Source organism: Rutidosis leptorrhynchoides, chromosome 3, assembly GCF_046630445.1.
Source record: "Rutidosis leptorrhynchoides isolate AG116_Rl617_1_P2 chromosome 3, CSIRO_AGI_Rlap_v1, whole genome shotgun sequence".
Taxonomy (NCBI): Eukaryota; Viridiplantae; Streptophyta; class Magnoliopsida; order Asterales; family Asteraceae; genus Rutidosis; species Rutidosis leptorrhynchoides.
In genome coordinates, this window is record NC_092335.1 from 490,598,165 (window position 1) to 490,619,833 (window position 21,669).

The window sequence follows — 21,669 nt, forward strand, 5'->3', positions numbered from 1 at the left end:
GTTTCTGATTAAATATGTGTTTAAGACTTTTGTGGTCGGTATATATAATACTTTTGACCCCATATAAGTAGTGCCTCCAAGTCTTTAATGCAAAAACAACCGCGCCTAATTCCAAATCATGCGTCGTATAATTTTGTTCGTGAATCTTCAATTGTCTAGACGCATAAGCAATCACCTTCGTTCGTTGCATTAATACACAACCGAGACCTTGCTTTGATGCGTCACAATAAATCACAAACTCATCATTCCCTTCAGGCAATGACAATATAGGTGCCGTAGTTAGCTTTTTCTTCAATAACTGAAACGCTTTCTCTTGTTCATCATTCCATTCAAATTTCTTCCCTTTATGCGTTAATGCAGTCAAGGGTTTTGCTATTCTGGAAAAGTCTTGGATGAACCTTCTGTAGTAACCAGCTAGTCCTAAAAACTGGCGTATGTGTTTCGGAGTTTTCGGGGTTTCCCACTTTTCAACAGTTTCTATCTTTGCCGGATCCACCTTAATACCTTCTTTGTTGACTATGTGACCGAGGAATTGAACTTCTTCCAACCAAAATGCACACTTTGAAAACTTAGCGTACAATTCTTCCTTCCTCAATACTTCTAACACCTTTCTCAAATGTTCACCGTGTTCTTGGTCATTCTTTGAGTAAATAAGTATGTCATCAATGAAAATAATGACAAACTTGTCAAGGTATGATCCACACACTCGGTTCATAAGGTCCATGAACACAGCTGGTGCATTAGTTAAACCAAACGACATGACCATAAACTCGTAATGACCGTAACGTGTTCTGAAAGCAGTCTTTGGAATATCATCTTCTTTCACCCGCATTTGATGATACCCGGAACGTAAGTCAATCTTTGAATAAACAGACGAGCCTTGTAGTTGATCAAATAAGTCATCGATTCTCGGTAGTGGGTAGCGGTTCTTGATGGTAAGTTTGTTCAACTCTCGGTAGTCGATACACAACCTGAATGTACCATCTTTCTTCTTGACAAACAAAACAGGAGCTCCCCACGGTGATGTGCTTGGTCGAATGAAACCACGCTCTAAAAGTTCTTGTAATTGGCTTTGTAGTTCTTTCATCTCGCTGGGTGCGAGTCTGTAAGGAGCACGAGCTATTGGTGCAGCTCCTGGTACAAGATCTATTTGAAATTCAACGGATCGATGTGGGGGTAATCCCGGTAATTCTTTCGGAAATACATCAGGAAATTCTTTTGCGACGGGAACATCATTGATGCTCTTTTCATCAGTTTGTACTTTCTCGACGTGTGCTAGAACAGCATAGCAACCTTTTCTTATTAGTTTTTGTGCCTTCAAATTACTAATAAGATGTAGCTTCGTGTTGCCCTTTTCTCCGTACACCATTAAGGGTTTTCCTTTTTCTCGTATAATGCGAATTGCATTTTTGTAACAAATGATCTCCGCTTTCACTTCTTTCAACCAGTCCATACCGATTATCACATCAAAACTCCCTAACTCTACTGGTATCAAATCAATCTTAAATGTTTCGCTAACCAGTTTAATTTCTCGATTCCGACATATATTATCTGCTGAAATTAATTTACCATTTGCTAATTCGAGTAAAAATTTACTATCCAAAGGTGTCAATGGACAACTTTATTTAGCACAAAAATCTCTACTCATATAGCTTCTATCCACACCCGAATCAAATAAAACGTAAGCAGATTTATTGTCAATAAGAAACGTACCCGTAACAAGCTCCGGGTCTTCCTGTGCCTCTGCCGCATTAATATTGAAAACTCTTCCACGGCCTTGTCCATTCGTGTTCTCCTGGTTCGGGCAATTTCTAATAATGTGGCCCGGTTTTCCACATTTATAACAAACTACATTGGCATAACTTGCTCCGACACTACTTGCTCCGCCATTACTCGTTCCGACACCATTTGTTCCTTTCGTTCTATTAACCCCTGGTCCGTAGACCTCACACTTCGCCGCGCTATGACCATTTCTTTTACACTTGTTGCAAAATTTGGTGCAGAACCCCGAGTGATTCTTTTCACACCTTTGGCATAGCTGCTTCTGATTGTTGTTGTTGTTGCGGTTATTATTGTTGTTGGGATGATTGTTGTAGTTGTTGTTGTTGTTGTTGTTGTTGTTGTTGTTGTTGGGCCGTTTGTTGTAGTTGCGATTGATGTTGCGATTGTTGGGATAATTGTTGCGATTATTGTTGTAATTGCTGTTGTTGTTGTATTGGTGATTCTTATCACCGTTTTCCTCCCACTTTCTTTTGACTTGCTTCACATTGGCCTCTTCAGCAGTCTGTTCTTTAATTCTTTCTTCAATCTGGTTCACGAGTTTGTGAGCCATTCTACATGCCTGTTGTATGGAGGCGGGCTCATGTGAACTTATATCTTCTTGGATTCTTTCCGGTAATCCTTTCACAAACGCGTCGATCTTCTCTTCCTCATCTTCGAATGCTCCCGGACACAATAGGCACAATTCTGTGAATCGTCTTTCATACGTGGTAATATCAAATCCTTGGGTTCGTAACCCTCTAAGATCTGTCTTGAGCTTATTGACCTCGGTTCTGGGACGGTACTTCTCGTTCATCAAGTGCTTGAATGCTGACCACGGTAGTGCGTACGCATCGTCTTGTCCCACTTGCTCTAGATAGGTATTCCACCATGTTAACGCAGAACCTGTGAAGGTATGCGTAGCGTACTTTACTTTGTCCTCTTCAGTACACTTACTTATGGCAAACACCGATTCGACCTTCTCGATCCACCGTTTCAATCCGATCGGTCCTTCAGTTCCATCAAATTCCAAAGGTTTGCAGGCAGTGAATTCTTTGTAGGTGCATCCTACACGATTTCCTGTACTGCTAGATCCAAGGTTATTGTTGGTATGTAGCGCAGCCTGTACTGCGGCTATGTTTGAAGCTAGAAAAGTACGGAATTCCTCTTCATTCATATTCACAGTGTGTCGAGTAGTCGGTGCCATTTCCTTCAAAATAGTTAAATGGAACAAGTTAATCATACAGAATATTAAGAGTAGTTAATAGTATTTCGTAGCATAATATGAACTCATTTATAAAAGCTTTTTCTTCATATTAGCGTTTTATAAGTTTAAATTCGGGTAGCACCTACCCGTTAAGTTCATACTTAGTAGCTAATATACAATTCAACTACTACAATTCTATATGAAAAACTGATTATAATAATATTTTGCGTTCAAACTTTTATACAATATTTTACAAACTTACAATACCGCTTATTTTACATAAAGCATGAAATATAGCACACAATAACTTTGATACAAGATAGTTGTGAAGATAATTCTAGCTAGTACACAAGTCGTTCAGCAAAGGCAATAAAGATACGTAATTCATACGTCCAGAAACAAGTCATGCATTCTGGTTTTACTAGGACTACTTCCCATCCTTGGTCTTGTGGAACATAACCGTTATGGCCGTTGATAAGACAGCGTGTTGTAATGTCATCAAAGGGACGAGGGTTACGTAATGTCCAACAGTCCCGTAACAATCTAAAAACCTCATTTCTTACCCCAATTACCGACTCCGTCACTTGTGGGAACGTTTTGTTTAATAGTTGTAGGCTGATGTTCTTGTTCTCACTTTGGTGAGAAGCGAACATTACTAATCCGTAAGCATAATATGCTTCTTTATGTTGCATGTTAGCCGCTTTTTCTAAATCACGAAGTCCAATATTCGGATATATTGAGTCAAAATAATTTCTTAACCCATTGCGTAAAATAGCATTTGGGTTCCCCGCAATATATGCGTCAAAGTAAACACATCGTAACTTATGGATTTCCCAATGTGATATCCCCCATCTTCCGAACGAAAGCCTTTTATAAACCAAGGCATTCTTGGAACGTTCTTCGAATGTCTTACAAACTGATCTCGCCTTAAATAGTTGTGCCGAAGAATTCTGACCGACTCTAGACAAGATTTCATCAATCATGTCTCTGGGTAGGTCTCTTAAAATATTGGGTTGTCTATCCATTTTGTGTTTTTATACTGTAAAATAGACAAGAGTTAGATTCATAAAAAAAAATACTTATTAATACAAGCAATTTTTACATATATCATAAAGCATAAGCACACTATATTACATATATTACACCACACGAATACAACTATCTTATTCCGACTCGCTTGTTTCTTCTTCTTCGGTTTTGGTTCGTTTTGCCAAGTTTCTAGGGATATATGATGTTCCCATAATACGAGCCGTCGTGATCCACATTGGTTTAGAAAAACCTGGTGGTTTAGAGGTTCCCGGGTCATTGTTACAACTTAAGGACTTCGAGGGTTGACGATACATATAAAGTTCATCGGGGTTGGAATTAGATTTCTCTATTTTTATGCCCTTTCCCTTATTATTTTCTTTTGCCTTTTTAAATTCAGTTGGGGTAATTTCTATAACATCATCGGAATTCTCGTCGGAATCCGATTCATCGGAGAATTGGTAATCCTCCCAATATTTTGCTTCCTTGGCGGAAACACCATTGACCATAATTAACCTTGGTCGGTTGGTTGAGGATTTTCTTTTACTTAACCGTTTTATTATTTCCCCCACCGGTTCTATTTCTTCATCCGGTTCCGATTCTTCTTTCGGTTCCGATTCTTCTTCCGGTTCTGACTCTTCTTCCGGTTCCTCTTCGGGAACTTGTGAATCAGTCCACAAATCATTCCAATTTACATTTGACTCTTCATTATTATTAGGTGAGTCAATGGGACTTTTTCTAGAGGTAGACATCTATCACATAATATCAAATGCGTTAAGAGATTAATATATCACATAATATTCACATGTTAAAAATATATAGTTTCCAACAAAATTTGTTAAGCAATCATTTTTCAAGTAAACACGGTCGAAGTCCAGACTCACTAATGCATCCTAACAAACTTGATAAGACACACTAATGCAAAATTCTGGTTCTCTAAGACCAACGCTCGAATACCAACTGAAATGTCCCGTTCTTATTGATTAAAAACGTTCCATATTAATTGATTTCGTTGCGAGGTTTTGACCTCTATATGAGACGTTTTTCAAAGACTGCATTCATTTTTAAAACAAACCATAACCTTTATTTCATAAATAAAGGTTTAAAAAGCTTTACGTAGATTATCAAATAATGATAATCTAAAATATCCTGTTTACACACGACCATTACATAATGGTTTACAATACAAATAAGTTACATCGAAATCAGTTTCTTGAATGCAGTTTTTACACAATATCATACAAACATGGACTCCAAATCTTGTCCTTATTTTAGTATGCAACAGCGGAAGCTCTTAATATTCACCTGAGAATAAACATGCTTTAAACGTCAACAAAAATGTTGGTGAGTTATAGGTTTAACCTATATATATCAAATCGTAACAATAGACCACAAGATTTCATATTTCAATACACATCCCATACATAGAGATAAAAATCATTCATATGGTGAACACCTGGTAACCGACATTAACAAGATGCATATATAAGAATATCCCCATCATTCCGGGACACCCTTCGGATATGATATAAATTTCGAAGTACTAAAGCATCCGGTATTTTGGATGGGGTTTGTTAGGCCCAATAGATCTATCTTTAGGATTCGCGTCAATTAGGGTGTCTGTTCCCTAATTCTTAGATTACCAGACTTAATAAAAAGGGGCATACTCGATTTCGATAATTCAACCATAGAATGTAGTTTCACGTACTTGTGTCTATTTTGTAAATCATTTATAAAACCTGCATGTATTCTTATCCCAAAAATATTAGATTTTAAAAGTGGGACTATAACTCACTTTCACAGATTTTTACTTCGTCGGGAAGTAAGACTTGGCCACTGGTTGATTCACGAACCTATAACAATATATACATATATATCAAAGTATGTTCAAAATATATTTACAACACTTTTAATATATTTTGATGTTTTAAGTTTATTAAGTCAGCTGTCCTCGTTAGTAACCTACAACTAGTTGTTCACAGTTAGATGTACAGAAATAAATCGATAAATATTATCTTGAATCAATCCACGACCCAGTGTATACGTATCTCAGTATTGATCACAACTCAAACTATATATATTTTGGAATCAACCTCAACCCTGTATAGCTAACTCCAACATTCACATATAGAGTGTCTATGGTTGTTCCGAAATATATATAGATGTGTCGACATGATAGGTCGAAACATTGTATACATGTCTATGGTATCTCAAGATTACATAATATACAATACAAGTTGATTAAGTTATGGTTGGAATAGATTTGTTACCAATTTTCACGTAGCTAAAATGAGAAAAATTATCCAATCTTGTTTTACCCATAACTTCTTCATTTTAAATCCGTTTTGAGTGAATCAAATTGCTATGGTTTCATATTGAACTCTATTTTATGAATCTAAACAGAAAAAGTATAGGTTTATAGTCGGAAAAATAAGTTACAAGTCGTTTTTGTAAAGGTAGTCATTTCAGTCGAAAGAACGACGTCTAGATGACCATTTTAGAAAACATACTTCCACTTTGAGTTTAACCATAATTTTTGGATATAATTTCATGTTCATAATAAAAATCATTTTCTCAGAATAACAACTTTTAAATCAAAGTTTATCATAGTTTTTAATTAACTAACCCAAAACAGCCCGCGGTGTTACTACGACGGCGTAAATCCGGTTTTACGGTGTTTTTCGTGTCTCTAGGTTTTAAATCATTAAGTTAGCATATCATATAGATATAGAACATGTGTTTAGTTGATTTTAAAAGTCAAGTTAGAAGGATTAACTTTTGTTTGCGAACAAGTTTAGAATTAACTAAACTATGTTCTAGTGATTACAAGTTTAAACCTTCAAATAAGATAGCTTTATATGTATGAATTGAATGATGTTATGAACATCATTACTACCTTAAGTTCCTTGGATAAACCTATTGGAAAAGTGAAAAATGGATCTAGCTTCAATGGATCCTTGGATGGCTCGAAGTTCTTGAAGCAGAATCATGACACGAAAACAAGTTCAAGTAAGATCATCACTTGAAATAAGATTGTTATAGTTATAGAAATTGAACCAAAGTTTGAATATGATTATTACCTTGTATTAGAATGATAACCTACTGTAAGAAACAAAGATTTCTTGAGGTTGGATGATCACCTTACAAGATTGGAAGTGAGCTAGCAAACTTGAAAGTATTCTTGATTTTATGTAACTAGAACTTGTAGAATATATGAAGAACACTTAGAACTTGAAGATAGAACTTGAGAGAGATCAATTAGATGAAGAAAATTGAAAAATGAAAGTGTTTGTAGGTGTTTTTGGTCGTTGGTGTATGGATTAGATATAAAGGATATGTAATTTTGTTTTCATGTAAATAAGTCATGAATGATTACTCATATTTTTGTAATTTTATGAGATATTTCATGCTAGTTGCCAAATGATGGTTCCCACATGTGTTTGGTGACTCACATGGACTGCTAAGAGCTGATCATTGGAGTGTATATACCAATAGTACATACATCTAAAAGCTGTGTATTGTACGAGTACGAATACGGGTGCATACAAGTAGAATTGTTGATGAAACTGAACGAGGATGTAATTGTAAGCATTTTTGTTAAGTAGAAGTATTTTGATAAGTGTATTGAAGTCTTTCAAAAGTGTATAAATACATATTAAAACACTACATGTATATACATTTTAACTGAGTCGTTAAGTCATCGTTAGTCGTTACATGTAAGTGTTGTTTTGAAACCTTTAGGTTAACGATCTTGTTAAATATTGTTAACCCAATGTTTATAATATCAAATGAGATTTTAAATTATTATATTATCATGATATTATCATGTATGAATATCTCTTAATATGATATATATACATTAAATGTCTTTACAACGATAATCGTTACATATATGTCTCGTTTAAAAATCATTAATTTAGTAGTCTTGTTTTTACATATGTAGTTTCATTGTTAATATACTTAATGATATGTTTACTTATCATAGTATCATGTTAACTATATATATATATCCATATATATGTCATCATATAATTTTTACAAGTTTTAACGTTCGTGAATCACCGGTCAACTTGGGTGGTCAATTGTCTATATGAAACATATTTCAATTAATCAAGTCTTAACAAGTTAGATTGCTTAACATGTTGGAAACATTTAATCATGTAAATATAAATCTCAATTAATATATATAAACAAGGAAAAGTTCGGGTCACTACACCATTCGCTTAAATTCAGAAGTAACCATCGTGGGGCACATCAAAGCTAACTCCAAGTACCTTCAGTGATAGCCATCAAGATCAGTCCCTACAACTTTCAGTTCCCAAAACTCCGCTTCAATCTTCTGAATTTCGGTTTGGGGGTAATACTCCTCGATCATAGCACTCTTAAACTCCTCCCATGGTGTAGCATGAGCCTCGTCAATTCCCTTAGCCTGGGCGAGTGTGTTCCACCAGATTAAAGTGCCATCCGACAGCTGACAGGAGGCGTACTTAGTTTTGTTCACTTCGGAGCAGTTACTCAAACGGAATACAGATTCCAACTTCTCAAACCATCTCGTCAGCCCAACTGGTCCTTCAGTACCACTGAAATTGTATGGCTTGCAGCTCTGGAACTCCTTGAATGTACACCCATTCTGAACAGCTGGGTTGGCCGGTGGAGCTGGAGCAAGGTTGGCATTTGCCATAACCGCGGCTACTATAGCAGCTATCATCTCCTCGAGCTGAGCTGCGGTGGGGATTTCTCGCGGACCTCTCCCGTTTTCCATGGATCTTCCAAACAAAAGTTTCGACTTAAGTCAAAATTCCGCATTCAATAATTCATAATGCTATAGCATAAGGTAATCAATTGGGAAACATCACAATACACGTTAACTAAACATGGCAAGCTAGTTGCAGATAGCACAAAAACCATCAGGTAATAACTTAAAAAGAACACCGTATAATAGTTAAACAACATTAAGTTCCATTCATTAATAAGAAAGTTGAATACATCTTCATAAGGTTCTTACAATACTTGAGTAAAACATGAAACTACTAACGAGATTACATAATGAAATCTAACACGATAGCCCTATGTTGATGGTGGGTAAATGATGTCCATCTGTAACGACCCGAAAAAATCGTCATTGACGGTGCCTTTAACTTAGGTCCCGTTACGTGGTCATAGTCCATAAATGAGACGCGTTTGACCAAAATTATGTCACATTCATTTGAAACGTGCATGACTTGCAAAGTTTAGTTTACCAAACGGTTCGACAACAAGTTTAAGTTTACAAAAGTTATAAAGTATAAATGAAATAACTTGCACCATAATTAGTTTAAAATCACGGTTGCTATAAATAGCGTAAGTATGTATGCTTTAAGTTTGAATCCAAAAGTGATATCGCTAGCGTATGCATGCATGGTTGACCCCAAGCAAGTAATCAAAGTGTGCGGAAGCATGTATCAAGTAGCCAAGTATGAACCTGAGAAACATATAGAAAACTGTCAACAAAAAACGTTGGTGAAATCATAGGTGTAGTTGTAAACGTTGTTTTTGAACCACAAGATTTAGTGTTTCCATAAAGTTGATTATCCAAATCATTTGCCTTCCAAAAGTACGTTCACGAGCACCCAATTATCAAGACTTTACTGTTTGGTACCCTGTTACGTAGTGTTAGAACATACACTAAAATCGAAAATATATTTCATCCGCCGGCGGTAGCGAACCGTCCGAATGAGGGCACGTCTAGCCCGCATGGATCCACACAACATAAGTTCACGCTTACACCCGCAAGTGTAACTAATGATAATTAAATTGAGGAATTTCGTTCTAACTCGCTGTGTAATGTTTGTTTTCGTACTTGTGTTCAAAACATAAAAGTATGATACGTATATGTTTCTCATCCCATAATTTAAAAGTATAAAAGTTGTTAAAAAGATTGGACTATGATCTCACCTCGGGTGCACGAGTATAAATGTACTTCACAAAGTAAACGTGTGCATGAAAGTTGCTTAGTCTTGACCTAAACAAGTAAGTTGTATCAATTAACCGGTTACAACACAAGGTCGGGCGAAATGTGTTCAATTAGTCTTATGGCTCGTTACGACTTGATTAAATAGCATGTGAGTCACGTCGTCAAGTTTCATGCAAGAATCAAGTATAAAAGAAGATTAGAACGATTGCATAAGTATTTGTTAAGTTTGAATAAAAGTTAACTTTGGTCAAAGTCGACGAAAAAGTCAACGAGGTCGGGTCGGGTATCCGACAATTTTCTATGAAAGATAAGCATATATAAGTATGTTGGCCAAGTTTCATGTTGATCGGGGGTGCGTAGCATAGTTAGAATTAAACGAAAATGTGCATTTTTGGACAGCCGGGGCCTGGATCGGCGCTCCAGGACCTTGAGCGGCGCTCAGAATATCTGTTCAGCAAGTCTGGCAGTTTTTTAACACTCAAGCACGAATCCAACTTCAAACGACCAAAACCAAACAAGATGAAATTGGTACCTAAATGTAGAGGATGATGAGAGGATCACGAATATGTAATTTGTTTTGTTGTAAGCCTCCTAGATCGAATTTAGATGATGATTTATTGATATTGGAGTTTGAGAGCAAAAAGTGGAAGTAGAGAAAATGGGGTGGTGGAAGATGGAGTGTAACGACCCGTCAAAATCGCTATTGACGCAGTACGTTATTCACTGGTTTCATTGCTAGGTATTGACATCTATATGATATGTTTTGTAAACATTGCATTCTTTTGAAAAGACACACGTAAATGAATATCTAAATCCAAGGTTTTCGATATCTGATGATTTTTACATATAGACAATCACCGTAAATAATAGTTTACAATAATACATCCATTGACAATGCAGTCAAAATAACATACATGGTGATGATTTTGTGAATGCAAAGTTTTCTCTAATAAAGCATGTATGACTCCATGCACATAGCTTGTATAACGTATAAGCAAACAGCGGAAGACTTCTAGGGACCTGAGAATAAACATACTAAAAGTGTCAACACAAAGGTTGGTGAGTTCATAGTTTTAATATTGCGCATAATCTGTATATAAAGGTGGATCACAAGATTTCAGTTGTTTCATCCAGAAACGTTTATCAAAATATTCTACAAGATTGAGCACCCTGGTAACTAAACTTTAACGTCTATATAATAAGTACCCCTATTTTAACATACATGCAACCAACATGTACAATACACGCAAACGAACGTGTACTAACCTCAAATAGCATACGTCTATTTTATAGTTCAGGCTAGAGTTTCTATACCTGGAACAGACAGGGATGTCAAGCCCTATGGATCCATATACCACTATTCGCGCCCACCGGTTCTTATAACCGGTAGCTACTAGTTACCAAAGCTAAGGGATTTTCGGTTCAAACTCAGTGTAGAATTTAGTATATAGTTGTATCCATTGTGTTTAAAATAAAGTGCATGTATTCTCAGCCCAAAAATATAGATTGCAAAAGCAATTAAAAAGGGAGCAAATGAAACTCACCTGACAACTTCAGAAATAAATCACAGAGATGTGATCGAAAATCGGAATGCAAGTAACCGTAGACCTCAACCTAGAGAACATATGTTGGTCAATAAGTGTCTAATAAGCTAGGTCGGTCCATAGGGTAAGTATAGTCCTATTGCTCAAGTTCGACTCATAAATTTAGCAAAATTTAGCAAAAGTCAACAAAAGTCAACGCAAGTCAAAGTAAGTCAAATGTAAGTCAAACGCAAGTCAGACACAGTCAACATGGTTAACACAAGTCAACAACCGCATAAAATTACACAAGTTGGTCAAATAGTCAAACATAGGTCAAACTTAAGTTATTCATTTTTACTTAGAAAAATTTATATTATTTACATATATGTATTTTTTTAGTATTTTGCAGCTGATTCCGGGTCCCACCAAATTCGATATAATACCTTAGGTCGTGACCATTGGAAAGTGTGTCATCCCACCTTTCTATAGACAGTTTATTTGACAAAAACGGAGTTACGGTTTTAAAGTTATGACCTCGCGAAAACAGTCTCCCGAAACATAAAATGCTGTTAAAATGCTGTTAAGTGTCAAAATCAGCAACGACTCTCCATTTTGTCGCTTGTTTTAAACTTGTTTTAAAATCTTCAAACTTACTTAAATTAATATATCGGACGTGTCCACGATGCCCGTTACTCATTTTGACACTTTTTGGCTTAAACGGGTCAAATGTCCAAACCGGCGATTTAAATTACATGGTTTATATATATATATATACAAAATTACCACTTTAGAACACCCCACACTATATGAAATAGTTAATATAAGTGTATTAAGTTCATGCAAAAAGTCTCAAGTCTCAAGTATTGGTCATTATTTTTATAACCCCAAACATTTGCAAAAATACAAGTTTAAAAAGGTAGTTACAGCAGCAACTTCTGTGATTTTTAGAAAAATCATCGCAAATCCAAATCAGTCACTGCCAATTGGAGATGCGGCGTTTTTAAGTGAAGAATCTACAGAAAAATTTCCATAACCTGGTTCGACCCAGATCAGACTCGGTTGCAGAAAACGTTAACAGTGGTTCGTGCAGTTTTCAGAATTCAAACAGCATTTTTATTAAAATGTACCAAACTTTGAACGAGCGTAAAAGTCTAAAGAAAATTCGAATCGACCCAATTCTTGAGTCTAGTATCAGTAGTTTTTCAAGTCCAACAACCCTATGAACTCATATTAGCAGGTACAAGTCATTAACCATGTCAAAAACGTTCATAAACAATATATAAAAACATAACTTAAATCGTTCATAACTTAACTTCTATAAATAAAAAACATATGATATCTAAACAAAAAGTTAATAATTTTTCAAGCTCATTTAAAATATCATCATGCCATGATCAGATTATAAACTCAACTTTTCCAGAATCTCAGTTTCAAATACGAATTTTTCAACCCGAAATCAATTAATCATAACTTTTGATCTAGAAATCGAAATCACATGATAGTTAATGAAAAGTTAATAATTTTTCAAGAGGAATACATTTATGCACATACCATAAACTGAAAATATCATGTTCATATCAGTAGCATACCATTCAAATTCGTGATCATTCATAAAACGAGTTAAAACTTCAATTAAGCATAACATGGACATACGGTAACGAAAATTCGAAATTTCAAAGCCCAAACTTATTAGTTTTTCAAGAAGATTCCGATTATCTCATAATATTATACATTTAACAAGTTCAAGTTTCTGACCTCACACAAAACAAATTCATGATTCATCAAAAAGTCATCAATCGATCAAATTAACGAATAATATCATGCATACATACAAGGACTTGAGCACTAGACACTATATCTACCCTAGAATGTAACAAAAACATGAAAACTCAAAAATTAGAGTTTTTAAAACTTACTCTAATCGAGAAATTGTTGGTATGGATGTGTAGAGCTCTTCGAGAGGAATCCGAATATGTAAACGATTTTATGATCAAGTGATTTCTTGAAGGTGTTCTTGAGGAAAGAAGATCGATGATGTTGATGAATAGTGGATGGGTGTTCTTTGAGAAAATTGTGTACGTGTGTGTGTTAGATGAAATGAATGATTGAATCAGAAATAATATAGATAAGATAGAGTCACGGTTTTAAGTTAGATAAACACGGGTATTAGTGTGTAGTCACGGGTTTAATAGTAAGAAAATATAGATATAATATATTGTCAAGGGTGATAATTAAGTTTTTATCCGTTAGTTAAATCCAATGTATCCTATCTAAATATGATTCAATAATCGGTAAATTTTATATTTATAAAAAAATACATCTATATATATATTGTTCGAAACCTTTTATATTTAATTCAAATCAATTATTAAGAATATATTTAAATATCATTTTTATATTTAAATTATATAATAAAGTAATTATAATGTTTATAAATCATGTGTTACGTAATTTATGGGAGTAGTTGGCAAGTGAGTCACGAATTTTGTATCTATTATCTAATATATAATAATAATAATAATAATAATAATAATAATAAACAGAATTATTAGTTTGAATTATTAGTGTATATAACTATGCACATACATGTAGAAACGTTTGTATAATATGCGTATAAATACTTGTTGAATACCAATAAAAATATAAGTATTGACATCCTACTTAATTAAAATGATTTTTAAAACTCAATTGTTATATAACATAATTATTAAAATTAATAATCATACGTTTTGTTGTCTTAAAATATATTTTTCTCGTTTTCACTAACCGTAGTGTTTTTAAAAAAAACATATAACCAATATTAATAATAGTATATTAAAAAAATATTACATACAAAATTGTAAATTTGAAGTAACAGTTGTTAAGTTTTTAACGAAACGTTAACGTAAAAAAGGCGGGTTATTACATGGAGTGAATGAGTGGATGAGATGGTGGGTTGACTAGTTGACCTAGTCAACTAGTTTGCCCACTAGCCAACTTTGGTCCCTCAAGTTTCAAAGCGGGTGCGTGAATTAACCGAACGAATATTTTAAAAATGCTAGAGTAAATGAGAGATGTTTGTAGCGACCCGACAAAATCGTCATTGACGGCGCCGCTAACTTAGGTCCCGTTACGTGATCGTAGTCCCTATATGAGACTCGTTTGACCAAAATTATGTCGCATTCATTTGAAAAGTATAAGACTTACAAAGTTTAGTTTACCAAACGGATCGACAACAAGTTTAAGTTTACAAAAGTATAATGTATAAATGAAATAAACCTGCGACATAATATAAGTTGAAAGTCACGGTTGCTATAAATAGCGTAAGTATGTAAACAATATGTTTGAATCCAAAGGTGCTATCACTAGCGTATGCATGTATGTATGCTTAACCCCAAGCAAGTATGAGTGTACGCGGAAGCATGTATCAAATAGCCATGTATGAACCTGAGAAACATATAAAAAACTGTCAACGAAAAACGTTGGTGAAATCATAGGTGTTTGTAATAAACGTTGTTTTTGAACCACAAGATTTAGTATTCCCATAACGTTGATTATCAAAATCGTTTGCATTCCAAAAGTATTGTTCGCGAGCACCCAATTATCAAGACTTAACGTATCCTTCCATAGAACCCCATCATAATAGTGTTAGAACATACACTGTTTCTCAAAAATATATTTCATCCGTAGACGGTAGCGAACCGTCCGAAATGAGGGTTTGTCAAACCCGTATGGCACACAATATAAGTTCTCACTTACACCCTGCAAGTGTAACTAATGATAATCGAATTGAGGATTTTTGTTCTAACTCGCTGTGGAATGTTTGTTTCATCGTACTTGTGTTCAAAGTATAAAAGTAAGTAGTACAAAATGTAATAAAGTATATGTTTCTCAGCCCACAATTTAAAAGTATAAAAAGTTGTTGAAAAGGTGGGACAATGATCTCACCTCGAGTGCACGAGTATAAATGTACTTAACAAGTAAACGTGTGCATGAAAGTTGCTTAGCCTCGACCTAAACAAGTAAGTTGTATCAATTAACCGGTTATGACACAAGGTCGGTCGAAATGTGTTCAATTAGTCCTATGGCCCGTTATGACTCGATTAATATAGTATATGAATCAAGTTGTCAAGTTTCATGCAAGAATCAAGTATAAAAGAAAGATTAGAACGATTGCATAAGTATTTGGTTAAGTTTGACTAAAAGTCAAACTTGGTCAAAGTCCAAGTCAACGGGGTTGGGTCGGGTATACGACAATTTTTCTAAGTCATATAATCATATATGAGCATGTTGGCCAAGTTTCATGTTAGTAGGAGGTGCATAGCATAGTTAGAATTAAACGGTGAACGACCAAGCGAAACAGAATCTGGAAGTTCATCTGGACGGAGTCCAAAGAGTCTGGACGGTGTCCAGATGTGAAGAGTCTGGATGGAGTCCAAGAGTCTGGACGGCGTCCAGATCAGTATACAGACCCTGTTTTGCTGAAACACACAAGTGCACGAACCAAAACTCAAACTAACACAATTTGTGACCGAAAACACTTAGAAAATGTATCTTATATCGTTGGAATGGTATTTTGACAAGGAATACAACTAACCACATATCATTAATCGAGTTCATCATTTACAACAACAAAAACCTCGTCAAATGATTGTTAAATGTTCATAATCAAAGTCTCAAGTTCGCAAAATGCATTTCATGATTCGGGCAACCAATTTACATGTATGATATGCCATTTCGAAGGTAATCAAGCATGCAATCCAACCAAACACTTACCAACAACATTTCATGGCATTCAAATCATCAAAAGTCCATTTTAAGAGTTATCAAACCCTAACCAAAACTCACAAAATCAATATTCATGTGTTTGAAGTTTTCTTAATCAACCTATACATCAAAACGAAGCTAGTGATACTAGTAACACAATTAAAACATGAACTTTAACAATTTAACAACATTTAATCACCCAAAACTCAAGATTAAGCACACCCATTTCAAATGTTCAAACTAGTTACTCAAAACAACAAATCGAGCAAACAAAACATGTATTCATGTTATACTTGAGCCATAGACACTAATTAACACCATTTCAACTATATAAAACGAATTTAGAGAAATCTAGTGTTTTTAGAAAGTTACCCAAACTTGATGAAATTGGTACCAAAATGTAGAGGATGAAGAGAGGATCACGAAAATGTAATTTGTTTTGATGTTTGCTTCTTGATTCGGATTTGGATGATGAATTAATGGAGAAGATGAAAATCGTGTTCTTGAGTTTGAGAGGATAAGGAATGAGGAGGTGGAAGTATCAAATGAATGGGTGGTGGGAAGTGGGTTGACTAGTTGACCTAGTCAACTAGTTTGCCCACTTGGCAACTTCGGTCCCTCGAGTTTAAAGCGGGTGCGGGAATTAACCAAACGAGTATTTTAAAAAAATGCTCGAGTAAACTAGTGATGTTATAATTAAATAACAGGAATATTAAGAACGTTAGTCAATGGAAAATTACGATTTTAAATAACGAAAGGTATTATTTAAAAAAAAAGACGGTGTTAAAAATAAATTTAACGGAAAAACGCGGGATGTTACAATGTTAAATCAAATAACGGAAATATTAAGAACGTTAGTTAACGAAAGATACGAATTTAGATAACTAAAGATATTATCTAAAAAAAGACGGGCGTTAAAATGAATTAAAGGAAAAATGCGGGATGTTACACCATCAGGTGGGACATCTGATCCTCGAGCTCAGTTACCCGAGAACGGAGGGTATGCACTTCCCTCGTCAGTTCCTCAAAGACGGGGGATGCTGGTAGGGCAAGTGGTGCAGATGGTGCAGGTGACGCCGGTGGTGCAGATGGTGCAGGTGACGCCGGTGGTGCAGACGGTCCAGATAATGCAGACGTAGCACTGGAAGTAGATGGCACAGTGCGGGCGGTCTTACGTACGAATGGATCAGCGGGATAGGGCACAACCCGCTTGCGGACGGTGACTCTAACCAATAGTCCACGTGCGTTCATGAACTGCTTACCTCCGTTAATCCCTGGAATAACAGTACCATCGAAACGATACCGCTTCTTCGGCGGGGTAGAGGGCGGCTGCACGGGCTCCTCCTCAGGGTAATCCTCCTCAGGATCCTCCTCGCTGGTGTCATCGGATGATGAATTGTCTGAATCATCTGAGGGTGGATGTGCCTGGACGGTGGTCATAAATCGGTATCTAAAAGGTGGAATCGGTATAACACGTCCATCAGCAGTGCGTCTAGCCCAATGTCCATGCATGTTACAGAAAGGACCGTCTCCATTTCCCCCAGGAATCACAGTACCATCGGAATGGTGCTGTGGCTCCGGGAGTCTAGGGCTGGGTGGTGCTGGAATCATCTCGGGATCCTTGTCTCCGTTTGAGACGTCCATCAGGTCAAGCACAAGTCCACTAGAAGGCGAATCGCCAGAGTCATCGAAGGGTAGCGTGAATCAGCAACAATAGTAGGCGAGGCAACAGTCGTATCTGAGTCACTCTCGAAGTCAAAGGTCATGGGCAGCATGTCTGACATCTGAACAAGGAAAAATAACTTTTTCCATGTCAGTAAGACATATAGCAAGCACATAATCAGGCACTACAGCAACCTAGATCGTCTACCGCAGTACATAGCATGGCAATAATTAACAGTACTAAACAAAGTAACATGCAATTGAAAGCAGACAGTAGCATGCAGTAACGAGGATAAGCAATAGCATACAGGAAGTTCACATAGCAGTAACGGTAAGCAGTAGCATGCAGCAAGATCATACGGCAGTATAAGTAAGCAGTAACATGCAGCAGTAGTAAGCAGTAACAATTAAACGAGCAAGTTGTAGATTAGTCCTATTAGTGAATCCTACTCGGTCTGGTCTAGACTCACTAATGGAACCTAATTCCCTACAACCAATGCTCTGATACCAAATGTGACGCCCCCTACAAAACCATCATGTACGATTCGTCAACAACAGGATCTTTACACTATTCATAAAAAGATAGCGTTTACAAAAGATAACGTGACACAGAGGTCATTACAAAGCCATTATTCAAATAACATAAGTTGTGAATGCAAGATAAAATTTTCATGATTAAGACATCTCTAAGTAATGCAGCGGAAATCCAACACAGCAGGTCCATAATAGCAAGTATATAACACCAAGACAGCAAGTCTAATAGCAGAAGCAACATCGTCTAAGCACCTGAGAAATACACGCTTAAAAGTCAACACGAATGTTGGTGAGCTATAGTTTGTTTGTTCCAGTAATGTAATGTAGACCACGAGATTTCTTATTCAAAACAATATGAAAAGTATATGCTTATCCGTGGGCACCCAGTAACTAACTTAACGTAATAATAATACCCCCTAGAAGTACACTTGGCGAGTGCGTATAAGTATCAAACACCCGTTAAATGCTAGTGCGACTAGCCCGAGTGGGGATGTCAAACCCTATGGATCCATATCTAATATTCGCGTTCACCGGTTCAAAAACCAATGATTAAACGTTACCGTGCTAAGGGGAAAGTTTATGCAGTTATATAACCCACACATATGTAAAGTTTAAGTACTCATGTCTAGTATGTAAAACATAAAAAGTGCATGTATTCTCAGTCCTAAAAATAGTATAAGTAAAAAGGGAAGCTATAACTCACAGTGAATAAGCAGTAAAAGTCGATATGCAAAGTATGCAAGTAGTAAGTCGGTCCGAAAGTTCGTCAACCTAAGTCAAAGGTCACTAGGTAAGTATGTTGTCCCAAAAGATTTAAAAGTGCATAAATTAAGTTTAAGTGTCATCATCAACATCATTCATCATCATAAAAGCTAAGTATATTTAACAAGAATAGTGATCGAAACAAAAGGCTGACTTTGGACAGCTGTTACGACCTCTATACAAATCGAAAAGACACGTAGTCAGTGGCTATGGCTCCGTATGTGAGTCGCCTAACCGCTGACCAATTTTCAGAACCTAACTCGTCTTTGTGTGACCGTGGAGACGGTTTAAGTGTGAGTAGGTCAGAAATTTCAGCACAACGTTACAAAGGCGTAGTGACTTTCGGAAGGCTATAAATCATAAACCGTATATCGGATTAAGTCGAGGCCTAAATGAAAATTCATCTACTCGAAACGAAATATCTGATTATCAATTTTCAAGAAGTCCAGGAGTCTGATCAGTCCCAGAAAAACAGCAAACAAGTGCTCCGGTTAGGTTCTTGGTGATTGATGCTCATCACGGTTCTCACCCTTGATGCTTGTAAGCTTCAAGTATACAACTCTTTGATGTTTTATCATCACTTTGACCAAGGTTCAACTATCAATACACAACTAAGAGTAAAATCTATCATTCTACAAGTTTTGGACATCAAGATTGCCTCTTTATTGCATAAATTCAATAAAGCTTCAACCTTTGTCCTTTTTACACAAGTTTATGCCTCTCCATCATATGTGATGATGAAGACTTGATCTTTATCATCACAACAAACACAAAAAGGTTCCAAGTAAGTGAGATCTATAATAATAACTTAGATCTCAAGTATTAAGAAAACCCTAAGCTATAAAGCTTGGATCTTTACAAGATTAATGAGACCATAAGCTAGAAAGCTAAGATCTTTAAAAAAATAATGAAAGTAATGAGACCATAAGCTAAAAATCTAAGATCTTTAACATAATAATGAAACCCTAAGCTAGAAAGCTTGGATCTTTAGTGTTCTTGAAGATCTTGAAGCATAAAGCTTGGATCTTTAAGATACATGAAGATCATAAACACAAGTTTTAATCTTTATAACAAAACAAAGAAATTACAAGCTAGATCTAACAAGTAAATGAAGATTTCAAGCTAGAAAGCTTGAATCTTTCATGTTCTTGAAGGATTCAAACCCAAGTTTGAATCTATAAGATATAACAAGATCAAAAGCTAAAAGCTTGATCCATAAAATGATGATGATGATGATGTTGACTTTATGAAGAAGAAAAGAAGAAGAATAAAATTTAAAACTTACACTTTTTAGAATGAGAAAGACTAGAGAGAGAATTAGAGAGTAAGTGTGTGTAAATTGTAAATGAAATCAAGTGTAAAATGGGTGAGGTTTGAGTGGTATTTATAGTGGTGGTGTGGTGGTATGGTCGTGGGATTGGGGGGAGACAAAGGGGGATAAACTTTTGCTTTTTGGTTAATGGTTGTCTAAAGTTGGTGCTTATGTTAGGATCCTTTGCAACATTAAGGACAATGCTTAACAAAAATGCTAGTATGTTCCCTCTAATAAATGGGCATTTGTCTTTCATTAATATGGGTCACTAACTTATTATAATTGGGCAAATTAAATAGTCCACTAGCTAGTGTAGGTTGGGCTAAAGTCCAACAAGGTAGAAAGTCCAACAAGACTAACTAGTGTGATTTAGTAAATTACTAAGCGTAATTAAGCATCCAAAAGCCCAAGTAATTGTTATTATAAAATAAAAATTAGTATTTCGTAGTCGTAATATTCCGGTTACGACAAAAGTTAAACGTGTACACAGTACGCAGTTCGTTCTAAACATCAAGTGACACTAACGGTCATAAAGGCTTCCGGGGTTTAAGTCAAGTAACCTACGTACTTACAGGAACGTTTTAATTATAAACGAAATTAATCCACATGTAGTAAGATCCCAGAGTATAATATAGCTCAGTACGCACAAATACGCAGTTTCGTGAAAGTACAAAGCACAAAAGCAAGTCGAAAAATTCGGGTCGTTACAGACGGCGCTGTGAGCGCACCTATCAGCGTGCGTGCATTCCCTTGGTAATGTTGAGTTGATCCTGAAGTCTTGTATCGAAATCTCACTGGTCCGCACAAAGACAGTTTGAGAGTTCCGTTTGGCGGCGGTAAAGGTTGGGTCCGAACTATCGTTGGAAGGGAGGCCCATATGGATTTGGATTTGAGGGGAGGTTTGTTATAGTGCAAACAATAGTCATACATCTGATATGGGGTAGAAACAAATGTGTGCTTAAAAGGTGGTTTCTCTCTAGTTTTGGCGGTAAGGTAGCAAATAGTGCGACAAATCGAAAGTAGGAGTTATCGAGAAGATTAGATACTCGCAGGTTGTAGTCTGGATGTGTGGATAGCCCAACGTGACATTTGCAGCATATCGACGGTTGGCTTAACCCCTTGGTTGGCACACGTAGGTTGTGCATCCTTAGTGGATGAGTCAATCTTGGAGCCTTGTACCATAAGT